Here is a 13,885-nt window from a genome sequence, read left to right on the forward strand (position 1 = left end):
CACTGCCACGTAAACGCCTCTCTTATTTTTCCGCCCACCTCTCACGCTGTTCTCTCTCGTCGATATTCTCCCGGCTTATTCATAGTAAAGGTTTTCTCAAGTCAGTTCAATTTTGCCGCGCTCGACTGCTCGAGTGCCATTTGCGGAAAAGGTTTGTTACTGTTGGACTTTTAGGAATGCCAACCCTAAGAGGCACTCCAAACAATTTTTGCAATTTTGGTAGAAACATTTTTTTCAAAACGTATTTATTATTACTAATTACAAGAAGCAAGTAATCACGCTGTGTAATTACAGGGACACTGAAGCGGTTTGTAAACATTACGGGATTACTTGTGCATACTGTAGTCCTTCATAGATTATGAGAAAGCATATGACTCGGTCGAAACCCTAGAAGTCATTCAGGCATTACGGAACCAGGGGGTAGATGAGCATTATGTAAGAATACTAGAAGATATCTACAACGGGTCCACAGCTACTACCAACCTCCATAAGGAGAACAGTAAAATACCTATAAGGACAAGGAGACAAGGAAACACAATCTCTGCAATGTTATTCAGAGCATGTTTACAACAAGTATTCAGAACGTTGGATTGCGAACAAGTGGGAGTAAGGGTTAATCGAGAATACCTCAGCAACCTGAGATTTGCTGATGACATCGCCTTGCTAAGTAACTCGGGGGACGACTTGCAAAGCATGCTTTCCGCACTGGACGAAGAGAGTAGAACCGTAGGCCTGAAAATTAATATGCAGAAAACTAAAGTATTGATCGATCACCTCCGGACAGCCCAGCGGTTTGAGATAGGTGGCGAGGCAGTGGAAGTGGTAAGCGAATATATCTACTTAGGCCACGTTGTGACCCCAGATCCCAACCATGAGGCAGAGATAATTAGAAGGATCAGAATGAGGTGGGGTGCATATGGAAGACATTCTCAGATAATGAATAGCAGCCTACCATTGTCGCTGAAGAAGAAAGTGTATGAAAGCTGCATCTTACCGGTACTCACCTATGGGGCAGAAACTCGAAGGCTCACTAAGGGGGTTCAACTTAAATTGAGAACTACTCAGCGGGCAATGGAGCGTAAAATGATAGGTGTAACATTGAGGGACAAGAAGAGAGCGGAGTGGGTTAGGGAACAAACACGTGTTAAGGACATATTAGTAGAGATTAAGAAGAAGAAACGGACGTGGGCAGGGCATGTTGCGAAGACAAGATAACCGCTGGTCAGTAAGGGTAACAGAGTGGATCCCTAGAGAAGGCAAGCGTTGCAGCGGTGGGCAGAAAGTTAGATGGGCAGATGAGATTAAGAAGTTTGCGGGGATAAATTGGTCACAGTTGGCACAGGACCGAGGTAATTGGAGAATATTGGGAGAGGCCTTGGCCCTGCAGTGGGCTTAGATAGGCTGATGATGATGATGATGATGATGATGATGATTGTGATGATGATGATGACTGTAGTCTAGAGCCTCTAGGGTTCACCATTCTCGCTGGGTTTACGCGACTTCATTAAGTAGAAGAATGAATAAGAAAATGATGTCCTCCTCTCTGCATCCTCGACCATTTTCTACTTCGTTTTGTATTACCGCAAACCGAGATAGCTCGGCTTGGCTGCGCTAATCCACGGCTCGCCGACCATCCGACAAGATCAGTCGGCCTAGCTTTTAGTCTGCCGACCACAGACAGGTCGTCACATTTAGTTCGCTCATTTGAAACTGAGCCACGACGCATTTGTGCTTCGAGGTGTGCAATGTTTGTTTGTTTACTGTATCAATCTCGAAGTACAAGTCGGTCCACAGAAGTGGTGCACAAGCCCACATGCGACGCTTCGCTGACTACGCCAGTAGAAAATATTCAAACCCAATTGAAAGCTGGAGAAGTGTCAGCTATATTAATACACGTACTAAGAAACAAAAGTCAGCATAAACTTATATTGTATAGCGTAGAACGAATTTTCGGGCAGCACTTTTTTTTCAGTGAGGGAACTATCACAGCGGTCAGCACCACGACAACACGTCGGCGAACGCTTTGCCGCCTAAGCAATACAGTAGCTGCAGGTGAGACCTTTGTTGAAATTAGGGGCCCGCTGAAATCACGAGCGGTATACAATAAAGGGTGCTCCATTTTCCGTGGAATTATGCAACTGAAAAAGAATGTAAACAAGGGATATATTGCCGCGAACCATGCATTGGGTTTGTTTGTTTGTGTTTTGCTTTTGCCGCCCGGCTGCACCGGTCTGTCTTACCGGTGTTGTCTGTGTGCCAAGGGAGGCGCATGTTCCGTTCTTTCTGTGCCGCATGTGTTATCTCTAATGATAGGGAGAGCCTTCCGAACTAACGGGAACAGCCTAGAATAATCTTGATTCTTCGACAGTGTTCTGGATACAATTTGACGATTCGAGAAAACCTCGCGCAGATTAATAAATTCCTACAGAGCAGATGCCCCGGCAGTCGAATATCCGACGCTCGCTTACGCACATCACTTTGTTGACTGCTGCTTCGCCGCCTGTGTACTTTTTGAGTTGTTAGGGGAGCACAAGTTCGCTCTAATAAACTTGTTTTTAATTTCAAGACACCGGCGTCGTCTTTGGCTCCGTGACATCTCGTGCAGGTGCGGGGTACGCACCCTTAAAGGGGCCCTGAAAGGCGTTTTGAGCACACTAAATTGACTAGCGATTATCGTTAGATTGGGTCGTCAACATCACCTGTGCCAAGTATTACTCTTTTACGCGCAGCGGAAAGCTCACACTTTTGTTGCAAAGTTTGTCGCTTTTTTCTCACCCTTCCCTTCGTGTTTTTGGACACCGCCATCCTCACACGTCTACGTCATCGATTCCCAGATGTTCGTCATGAACTAGACATCCTGCTATTGGGCGGCTTTTTCACGCACTTCCGGCAAAGAGATGAGTCGTCTGCTCAGCGTCGGCTCACCGGCTGATCTGCCAGCGGAGTGCCGGAGCGCTTAGGCATTTTACGACAAACGAAACAAGTGTAAACAAACGCTTAACCGTTTGTATTGAATGCAACAGGGCCATAACACGACATGGATATTCTAGTACTTGTGTACGTTCCATAAAGAAAGCGTCGAAGCCCCGTGGCACTTCTTCCGTGCAATCGCAGAGAATGCCCTGAGCCGAATGCCCGGGTTTGACGCATACATTTTATTCAACTTTCAAACAATCCAGAGATGCGTTTCGAACGAACACAACGTCACAACATGCGTTGCAAGTCCGAACCGCGATTGACAGACGATGGGTTGCCTCCTCCTGCCCCTCGTAAATTTGGCACTCACCTCGCGCGCGGTTTGCGGGGACGAACAGCAAGTCACCTAACTCTGGCGCACAAGCCTAGATGGCTTTTCGCCACGCACACTGCACATACCCCATTGCAGGTTGAGTCTTACGGCGCTCGAGAAAGATAATCCAGACCATGGGATGCACTATACACCCGCAGAAGCACAACGTCGCATTTCATCGCGAAACAAAGGCGTCCAAAACACACACACACACCATCGCCTCCTGTAATGCCAAACGCATCTCGCACATCCAAATGGGAATAAGTACTATGCCTGCAGTGCCCATATGCCGCGAGGTGGGGCCCCGAGCTGAACCGGGATCACGCAACCGTAACTGACTTCTAGAGCGGTTTGTGCCTTGTTGCCAGGGCAACCGATGTTTGATATTGTCATGGAGGAAGAAAAAGTTAGGAGACGGCATGACGTCACGCAGCTAGCCTTCGCAAGACCAGCTTCTCTGAAGCCGCTCCCTCCGTCGTTTCCCTTTCTCAGCCGCCGGAGTCGGCCCAGCCCGTGACCTCCATGGTCGGCTGGGCCGGCGGCGGCGGCGGTCTCCGACTCCGGCGCATCTCTCATGTTTGGTTGGCGGTAGCTTTTCCCCGTCCTTCCTACATTTGTCTGCTCGGCGATCTCATGCCCGCGTGCGGGCAGGAGTGCCGCGTACGTGCGAAAGACAAAAGCCGTGAGAAAAAAACAACATATAGCAGGCTTCGCGACAACGGGCCGCAGAGCAGTTTCGAGCAGACGAAATCGAAGAGTGCGTGTTGGCCCATACAGCGGCGGCGCGGTGGGGTCACGTGGGGCAGTGACGTCTGAGCTGACTTAGATTTTACTTTTTATGTATAGGCTTCACGTTTCTCCGGTGGCGCCGTCTCCTAACTTTTCTTCCTCCATGGATATTGTCAAAGAAATGGTGCTCGCTCCAGCGCTAGAAAGCTCAGAGCCGCGGCGGAGCATATTTTGCCAACTTGCCGCTCTCCACCACGCATCGCCCCAAGCTGAACTGGCGTTTTGTGCACAGGTTCTGTATCGGTTTAAAATGTCTATTTCACATGCCGCCGTCAGGAATTACCACCGCCACAAAATAACACCCGGCAACAGCGAGGCCACATCTGATACGGCGTTTTTGGATAAACAGTGCGCGGTGCATCCAAGGGAGCGAGCCCACAATCCTTCCCGTGCGGTTGCGAGTTCACCGCAAAGCTCTGCAGCAACGTACACCGCGAAAGGGCAAGGCCAGGCCGCTGCACACATGCGGCCAGATTTTTCTTTCGCTTTTCCAGCCTTGAGCGGAGTGCGGGATTCATGGTGTCAACAAAGCTTGCCCGTAGCAGACGGCAGTGTGAGCAGCGCAATAGCGGAAGTACGTCACAGCCGAGGAGCGCAGCATCATGGGAGGGAAGGGTCGCTCGCCGTCAACACCGGAGAGTAAGTTTAAAGGAGGATTGAACGCGGCGCAACGATAATGCGCGGTTTTTGATTTACAATTTCTCAGCTAATACTCATCGCTTTAACAAAATTCTTGCGGGAGGAGATTGCTAATACATTGCTTTATTTGGTTACATGTACATCCACGCATCGGCAGAAGGTATTTCAGGACCCCTTTAATGCTCCCAACTACCTCTGGAAGCCGCCAAACCAGTCCAGCTAGAGCCGGCCGCCGTTTGCAAGGTCTCCCACGAGAGTTTGTTCTCCTGCCAAAAGGACGCCAGTGATATAGGCTTGGGTGCTGTCCTCGTCCAAAAGCAAAGTGGTTGCGAAAACGTAATCGTCTTTGCCAGCCGTAGTTCGCCCAAGGAAGACAAAAACTACTCAGGCTCTTAGAAAGAGTGTCTCGCGATTATATGGGCCATTCGAAATATCACCCACACGTGTATGGAAGACAGTTCAAGGGAGTGACAGACCACCATGCGCTGTGTTGGCTCGCAAATTTGAAGGACCCCTCGGGCCTTCTTGGACGTTGCAGCTTGCGCCTGCAAGAGTTCCACGTTACAATCGTCTACAAATCCCACAGGACACACTCCGACGCCTACTGCCTGTCCTGCGCCCCCGTCGACCCACCACCAAAAGACTCCGATGAGTACAGCGCGTTCTTCGGAGGTGTTACGGAGAGCGACCTAGCAGCCCAGCAGCGTGCCGACCCCAACTTTCGCGTCATGATAGACTACCTCGAAGGACGGAACGTCACAGTGACTAGGGCGTTTAAGCGGAATTTAGCAACATTCAGCGTCAAACACTCCGTCCTTGTGAAGAAGACGTTCAGCCCCGGAACGAGAACAAATTATCTACTTGTCATCCTCGCAGACCTTCGTGACGAAATGTTTGAGGCGTGCCACGACGACCGGTCTTCCAAACATCTCGGAACAGCTCGCACTATTTTAAAAATCAAGGTGAAGTACTTCTGTCCAGGGCTTACATCTGACGTCACCCACTACGTTCGGAGTTGCCGTGACTGCCAGCGACGAAAAACCGCGCCGACAAAACCCGCCGGAATACTGCAACCGATCGGCGTCCCGTAGAGGCCATTTCAACAGATTGGAATAGACGTTCTAGGCCTGTTCCCTACGTCACGATCACAGAACACGTGGATTGTCGTAGCGACAGACTATATGACGCGCTACGCAGAGACCCCCGCTCTTCCGAGGAGGACTGCACAAGAAGTCAAGTTCTTCATAAACCAAGTTGTGCTGCGCCATGGAGCCCCTGAAGTCCTAATAACGGACCGCCAAACAGCCTTTACTGCGGAGCTCATGCAAGTAATCTTACGCTACAGCAACAAGGATCACCGTAGAACAACGGCGTACCACCCCCAAACGAACGGACTAACGAAACGCCTGAACAAGACAATCGCCGATACGCTGTCTATGTACGTCGACGTTGAACATAAGACTTGGGACGAAGTCCTACCGTATGTCACGTTTGCGTACAACACGGCTATCCTGGAAACTACGCAGATGACACCGTTCGAGCTTGTCTACGGAATACGGCCGACTACTATGCTGGACGCCATGCTTCCCCACGTTGAAGGCGACGACCCCAATGCCGACGTCCAAGGATACCTGCAGCGTACAGAGGAGGCCCGCCAGCTCGCTCGCGTTCGCACAACGGATCAGCAGCTGGTGGACGCAAGACGTTACAACCTCCGACGCCAAGACGCCAAGTAGCGCCCAGGGGATCGTGTGTGGGTTTCGACGCCCATCCGATGAGGTGGACTCTGAGAAGCTTCTACGACGTAATTTCGGACCTTACCGGATTCTACAACGTGTTGTCCACCTTACCTACGAGGTGACCCTGACGGGGATTCAGGAACATCACGACGAAGCACGCCACCCGAAGTCGTTCACGTGGTTCGCTTAAAACCTTTGTACGCACGATGACGGACTTTTATTTTTCATTTTTTCGGACTGTCGCTCATGTTAGCATCGGGTCCATGCACTCTTAGAGAGGGGGGGGGGGGGGGTGATGATAATGCCGAGAACCATGCATTGGATTTGTTTATTTGTGTTTTGCTTTTGCAGCCCGGCTGCGCTGCTCTGTGATATCGGTTTTTTCTGTGTGCCAAGGGAGGCGCGTGTTCCGTTCTTTGTGTGCCGCATGTGTTACCTCTTCTGATAGGGAGAGCGTTCCGTAATAACCTGAACAGCCTAGAATAATCTTCGTTGATCTACAGTGTTCTGGATACAATTCAATGATTCGAGAAATCCTCGAGCCGAGTGATAAATTCCTGCAGAGCAGATGCCGCAGCATTCGAAATGCCGACGCTCGCTTAAGCACGTCACTTTGTTGACTGCTGCTACGCCACCTGTGTACTTTTTGAGTTGTTAGGGGAGCACAAGTTCGCATCAATAGACTTGTTTTTCCTTCAAGACACCTGCGTCGCCTTTCGCTGCGTGATATTATTATGCACTTTAGATTCCCACGCAAAAAGTGCGCGAAGGCGTCCGGCGGACTGGAACACTAGTAATGCTGTTTTGAGATTCGCAACTTCTAATTACGGATAGCGCATGTTTTTTCAGTTGATTTATTTGGTTATGGGCAATATTTTCTATACTTAATTCGCAATTGTTCCTCTTTAACGTTCATCACTCTAGAAGCGAGTTCTCAGAACGCGAGCAGATTGACACGGATGCGCTGCCGAGTTCTCGTTGGCGTGGTGTTAACATAAACACCGACTGCTTGCGGGCACAATTCCCAACCAGTCGACCCCTGGCCTGGAGTGAACACGCTTCCGAGTACAGGGCACGGGCCAGGGCAAGCTCCAAAGTTTGGGGGGAACAGCATGGAAGTTGAACGTCTCCGGGTACGCCGATGCCGTTTACCCACTGGTACGCCTCGGTTGGAAATTATTCGAAGCCGTACTGGTAGGCTTATGTGATCATTTTACCGCCGACAACATGGCCGAAGGGCGGTAAGCCGATTACCGAGATATTGAGAATGTTCTTTTCCGATTCGCGAGTTCGAATCCTGGATAGCGCAAGTTTTTTTAGGTTGATTTATTTTTTTTGTGCAATATTTTTCATACTGAATTTACAATTTTTCTGCTTCAACGTTTAGACATTGATAAAGTCAGTTGCCATGCATGTTTTTAACACAACCGAAGCTGTTTTGAATTCTAATACAGGACATTGTACTATCACATCTCAACTTGGATTGGCGTCTCTGTTTTAGTTGGTGAGGCCGCCTCGTACCACGCATGGTTCCTTTTTTTCAGGGTTGAGAAAGATTTATTGCGTGATTTATTGTCTGATCGAGCGGATAAACGATGAACACTGTTTATCTGAGCCAGTCTACGCAATTTCGTAAAAGCAGAAGCTTCAAAAATTTATTTGACTTGAAAAAAGGAACAACGGAATTATCTCCCGTCCATTCATGTTTAGCCTTAAATATGCCCACTATTTTGTTTTTGCTCTACAGTATTCGACAATAAGAATTTTGCCGCGATATTTAGTAGTTTCGAAATTGTTTGCGTATCAACGAGCCTTGTTCAAGAATAGTCTTCCTTTCAGCCGCGCAGCCGAATTGTAGAACAGACAGGGAAAAATACAGGCAGGCCAAAATTTTAGCACCTACGATTTTTGGAAAATCGCTATGTCACGTGTCCCCAGCTAAAAATAGCACGAGAAAGCGGATCCCACGTGACCCACCCCACGTGAGCATGTTCCGCGTCGTGACCGACCGGCAATAAACGAGACCATGCCTAGCCGTCGTGTGTGCGTGCCCCCCTGCGCAGGTTTGCCAACCAAAGTATACCTACCCACTAAGGAAGATTGGCCAAGTTTGCGGTAAACGCCGGGCGCGCGTGTCTTCTTGCCTCGCGGCAGCCACCCATGAGAACGTTCGTTCATGCAGGCATACCCACATAGCGAGATTGGCCAAGATGAAATTTCAAGTTTCATGTTTCAAGTTTCAAGTTTATTTCCAACATTACAGTGTTGGCGGTCCACCAGGCGGAAAAGCGGTCAGCGACCACTTGAAGGGTGCCTGGCAGCCCGTAAACACAGCAGCTGTTTGGGAACGGTAAAAAGCATACACACGCTAATACATACGTGAAATTACCAGATATATACAGATGCAAAAATACGCCTACATACGAACCACAATGCATGAGTCTACACACTTTTAGATAATATTATTCATGACATACATTAGGTAACAATAGAAAAAAACATAGATAGAAACAATAAACAATTCTGAAATATAACAGAACCAGCTATATACCTTATCCGAGGCATGTGACACTTCACTGTGTGAAACAAAAAGAAACCAAAACACTCAATAAAAGCCGGTATAAGTGCACAAGAGTAAGACAAATAGCTATCTTGCAACCAAATATTTTCGCAGATTCGTCTTCGTACATTTTGTGTAGTCGATACCATCTTTTTTAAAATCTGTTAATGATGGAGGGCAATGGATATCGCAAGGACTATAGAAAATACCCGGTGCGCCGAAGGGGAAGGAGTCACCTGTCACCGCTGCGTGTACGAGAGCCGCTTGTTTGAAGAGTAATACGAGAAATTGTTGTAATGAAGTTTCTGAACTTGTCATTAGAAAAAAGATACAAGGTAGACGGCAATCATACAAATTGCTTGCGCTGTTTTATATCGGGAAAACAGCGGTGCACTAGTATCTCTGAAAGGGACATTTGAAATAAATAGAAGTGCTCTCTTTTGCAGGCGTACTAATAAATCTAGGTTATGCATCGTAGTTGTACCCCACACTAGGTGGCAGTAGTTATTGTGGGTAGCAAATAGGGCGTGGTAAATTTTTAGCCTAATGTGTTCAGGGGAAAAATGGCGACATCGTGATATCGCACCAGCGGCGGATGACATGCATCTAGCTACCATTTCAACGTGAGACGTCCATGTGAATTCTGCAGGAAAGGTAATACCGAGTATTTTATGTTTGTCAACCATTTCAACAGGCGTGCCCCCTAATGTTAACATATTTTCCACCTTTGCTGCTTTGTTCTTGGATATAAATAAGACTGCCTTAGTTTTACCCGCATTAATTTTAAGTCCATTGGTGTTTGACCATTTAAATACTTCAGTAAGTGCTTTGTGAGCTTTTAACATAATTTTCTCTACATTACTGCCCGAAACAAAAAAGACTGCGGTCTTCTGCATACAACAGAAAGATAGCATCACAAGGACTGTTAACGATGTCATTGACATATGTATTGAAAAGTAAGGGCCCTAGAATATTTTCTTATGGTACACCAGAAGAGACTGTTTTGAAAGAAGACTAAAAATCGCCTATTCCCACGCGTTGCTGTCGATCCGAAAGATAGGACGTAAAAAGGGAACTTGACACGTGCCGTATTTTGTAGTCATACAACCTATTTTGTAATATTTCATAATTTACATAGTCGAAGGCTTTGCTATAATCGATAAATATGCCTAACGTCATTTGGTTTTTTTCTATGGTGGCGATTATAAGCTCCTTCTTGGTTAGATTTTCCTCTGTACATTTGCCTTTTTGAAAGCCACATTGACACTCAGAAGGTATGTTATATCTACACAAAAACCTGTTTATGCGTTAGTGGTGGTGGTGAAAAACGTTCTTTACTGAGTAAATTATTTTTTCTAATCCTTTTGAGAAAACCGCAAGTATAGATACTGGTCTGTAGTTAATGGGGTCATTAGCATTGCCAGTTTTGAAAAAGAGAGACACTTTCGGCTTCTTCATGGCACGATGGAAACAACCGGAACGCAGAACGAAAATAAATATGTGTACAAGGCACGGCGCGAGAATATTCATCACAGGCTAAAGTGGTTTTATTTCAATATCGTTAACATCTTTAGCGTTGCTGTTTTCTAAGCCCATAAATGTGCGCTAAACCTCAAGTCCATTCGTTAGACTGAGAAATATTGTATCATCGTTCTGAAAATGGGTTGGGGAGAAGGTAAGGTTTTTTGCTGTCGAACCATATTTACAAAATGCTCATTAAAATATTCACACAAGGGAACGCGTTGTAAATTGCGGCCCTCTACAACTATGTTGGAAATAATGTTTTTTTTACGTTCTACGTCCTAGAGCTTCATAATAATTTTACATACTTTATCAGGTCTTTGCTCTGAAACGTTACCAAAAAGATTTTACTGGTATAATGATGTCGCTTTCTCTAGCTCAGAGGTTACTTTGTTCTGATACTTTTTGAACGTCGAAACGTCAGAAGGATTTTTCGTGCTTAGAAACGTTTTGAAAAGTTGGTTTTTGCGTTTGATCATTTTTATGTGTTGTTGTCACGCCCAAGGGTTCCTTATCTTTCTTTTAAACTTTGCGCTGATGTACCGAAAACAGGAATTGTAATGTTTACAAAACATGGACAACAATTTACTGTAACTAGGGTCTACATTGGTCTAAGCGTAAAGAAATGACCAGTCTTCGTTTGCCATGCATGTCCGAAATAAATTACGGTTGTGGTTTGAGAACGATCTGAACCTAACTTTAGCTTTAGGCTGGCGAGGTTCCTCTGCTAGTAGGCTACTGCAATAACGAATAAAAAAAATCGCGCCAATCCACCCCGTGAATGTGGTTGAAAAGCAAAGCTGTAAACGGCACCCATAACGATTACCCATGCTACGTCACTTAAATTCACTGCCATCTCTCTGCAAATAGTAAAACCAGAGAGAAGTGAAATACACTTAACCACACCATTTATTACTTCAAAGAGAAATTCTTGGTAAGGTTAAATCAATGCATGAACGGTGTTTGGTTGAGTTGTATTGGTGTAGTACAAGAGTGAAAACTTCATTTATAGAATTAAAGTAAGCTCCAACTCGGTGTTAGACGATCTGACTTCTTTGTCTCTCCGCTGCGGATGAAGGCGACGAGATTTGCGGCAGAGAAGGGGGACGAGGCGGAGGAAGAAATACTTCTGCTCAGATTTCTGAACGGCCCAGAGTGCAGCCCTGGGGAGTGATTTCTTCTTCTGTGGGGCCCATATTCAGTCCGCGCGGCCTGTGTTCTGTCCACCCGCTGAAGCTGGGTAAGTGCAGAGGTCCTGGAGAGCGGCATCTCTCATTGCTCTTGTTGAGAATTGACGGAAAGAGAGGAGTGTGCTCAGCGCTAAAGTCGCACACCCCGATTACGAGGCGGAGTGTTCCTATTTCTGAGCAAAATTTATATTCAGCGTCGTAGCGATTCAGATACATCAAGTGAAGACGCGTATGCTGTGGGAAGGAGCCCGGATTGTATGAGCCGTAGGGTAGTTTGTTGTTCTCTGGAAAGGTCAGGGTAAGGCGAAGGTACGGTCTGTCTCAGAAGGCGATAATTCTGGGTTATCTCCCTGAACGTGACAAGCGGGTGACTGTCCTCGTGCAGCTCCATAGCACGGGAGGTAAAAGCGCAGGCTTGTTGGGTGGGAGTATTCGTTGCCCTATATTGAAGCGTGAGGGGGTGTCCAGATGAGCTGAATGTAACTGTTTGGGGAGTGGTTTTTTAGCACGCGCAGTGCAGGTCAGGACACCCAACCCGACTGGTAATTCCAGTAGGCTTGCTGGGAATCGGTGACTACCCTCCGAACCCTTGGTTGCGTGAGAGCAAAGGTGATGGCTGCCTCTTCTGCTGCCGTCATTTCTTGGGTCCTAGGCGAGGTACACGCAAGGAGGTTGGTTCTGGAGGTAGCCACGATGATGGCGTATTGCTGCCCTCGATGTTTGGAGGCGTCTGTGCAGATAACTGCATGATCCCCATCGAGAGTGATGTTTAGAGCTTGAGCCCGTGCTTTTCGGCGGGTCTCGTCATGTGAGGGGTCCATATTTCTAAGCAACGGGAACATCTTTAGTTTTAGTCGCCAACAGTCTGGGAGTACGTCAAGCGGAGTGACATTCTGGGCTGCCCAGCCAATCTGGTGAATCATGCGGTTACCCACCGCAGTTCTGAGTCGGACCTTCTGGTTAGAAAGACGGCCTTCTATCAGCTCTTCCAGCGTGTTGTAGAGCCCCGTGCTAAGCAGCCTCTTTGTGGACGCACTCATGAGAACACCAATGGCCTGCTCGACCGCCTTTCTAATCATTATATAAAGCATCTCTATGTCTTCCTTGTCAAGAAGAAGACAGGGGGTTGACGTAAGCGACTCTCGAGAAGACAACAGCTTCAATTAATCGAAAGGTACTGGATTACTTTAGGCCTCGCTTCTTGGTGGCAACTGGCCCGATCATGTGTATGATTTGATAATTACTGTTTTCAGGCGCTGCAAAGGGACGTCACCTTGGGTGTTAGCCTCGACATTTAGGCCCAGGATCTTGATGCTGGGGCTTGGAGTGGTGGCCTTGCCATAAGGAGTATTATAATGTATTCCTTGGTTTGGCGTGAGGGCGGACGAAAGGAACTGTGATTTTTTAGGTGAACACTGGAGGCCACAGGCTTTAGCACATTGGCGTACTACACTCTAAGAAAAAAGGTGGTCAAAAGTGAGTCAAAGCGACGACGACTCTTCTTGGAACTTGCTGACTCCGGTAAACGATTAAAGGTAGTCACACAACAGAGTCGGCGTTTCATCTACTCTTCTTTGACTCGTTTGCTTCCGAAAGAATCTCGCATGCATGCATACTTTGCGGCATACATATAATATGCATGTTTTAGAGCTTTGACGTACATTTGGTTACACGTGTATAAGATATGCATACAGTTACTTCGTTATTCCACTGTTATCATTTCATTTTTATGTTCACGTATCTTTTTTTTATATTTGATGGATGATTCTATAAATGGTCTTCATTTACGTTATTATCACTATTACACCTGTTAACTCCGCGAACTCGTATTTTTTGTGCCAAAGCAGGGCATTACGCAGTTGGTTCGCTTTCACGATTTTTTATTCGTGTTTTCAATGTTTTCGAGACTTTTTGAAAGCGAAGCCTCAGTGCCCTAACTGATGCCGTTGTATGCCAATTCGCCCTGCAGGAAAGCCAACTTTCTGTGACGATGATGATGAATGATCTTGGTTGAAGTGAAAGTAAAAAGCGCTTCACGTCGACGGAATCAAACGTCGAGTCTCTCGCGTTGTGAAGCCGGCGTCTATCTTATTGCCAAATTTCGGCATACACTGTTAAAAAATTCCGTATTGTTACGGACAAAGCCTACGTGAAAAAA

This window comes from Haemaphysalis longicornis, unplaced genomic scaffold, assembly GCF_048455015.1.
Source record: "Haemaphysalis longicornis isolate Haplotype H1 unplaced genomic scaffold, Haemaphysalis longicornis Haplotype H1 scaffold_7, whole genome shotgun sequence".
Lineage (NCBI taxonomy): Eukaryota > Metazoa > Arthropoda > Arachnida > Ixodida > Ixodidae > Haemaphysalis > Haemaphysalis longicornis.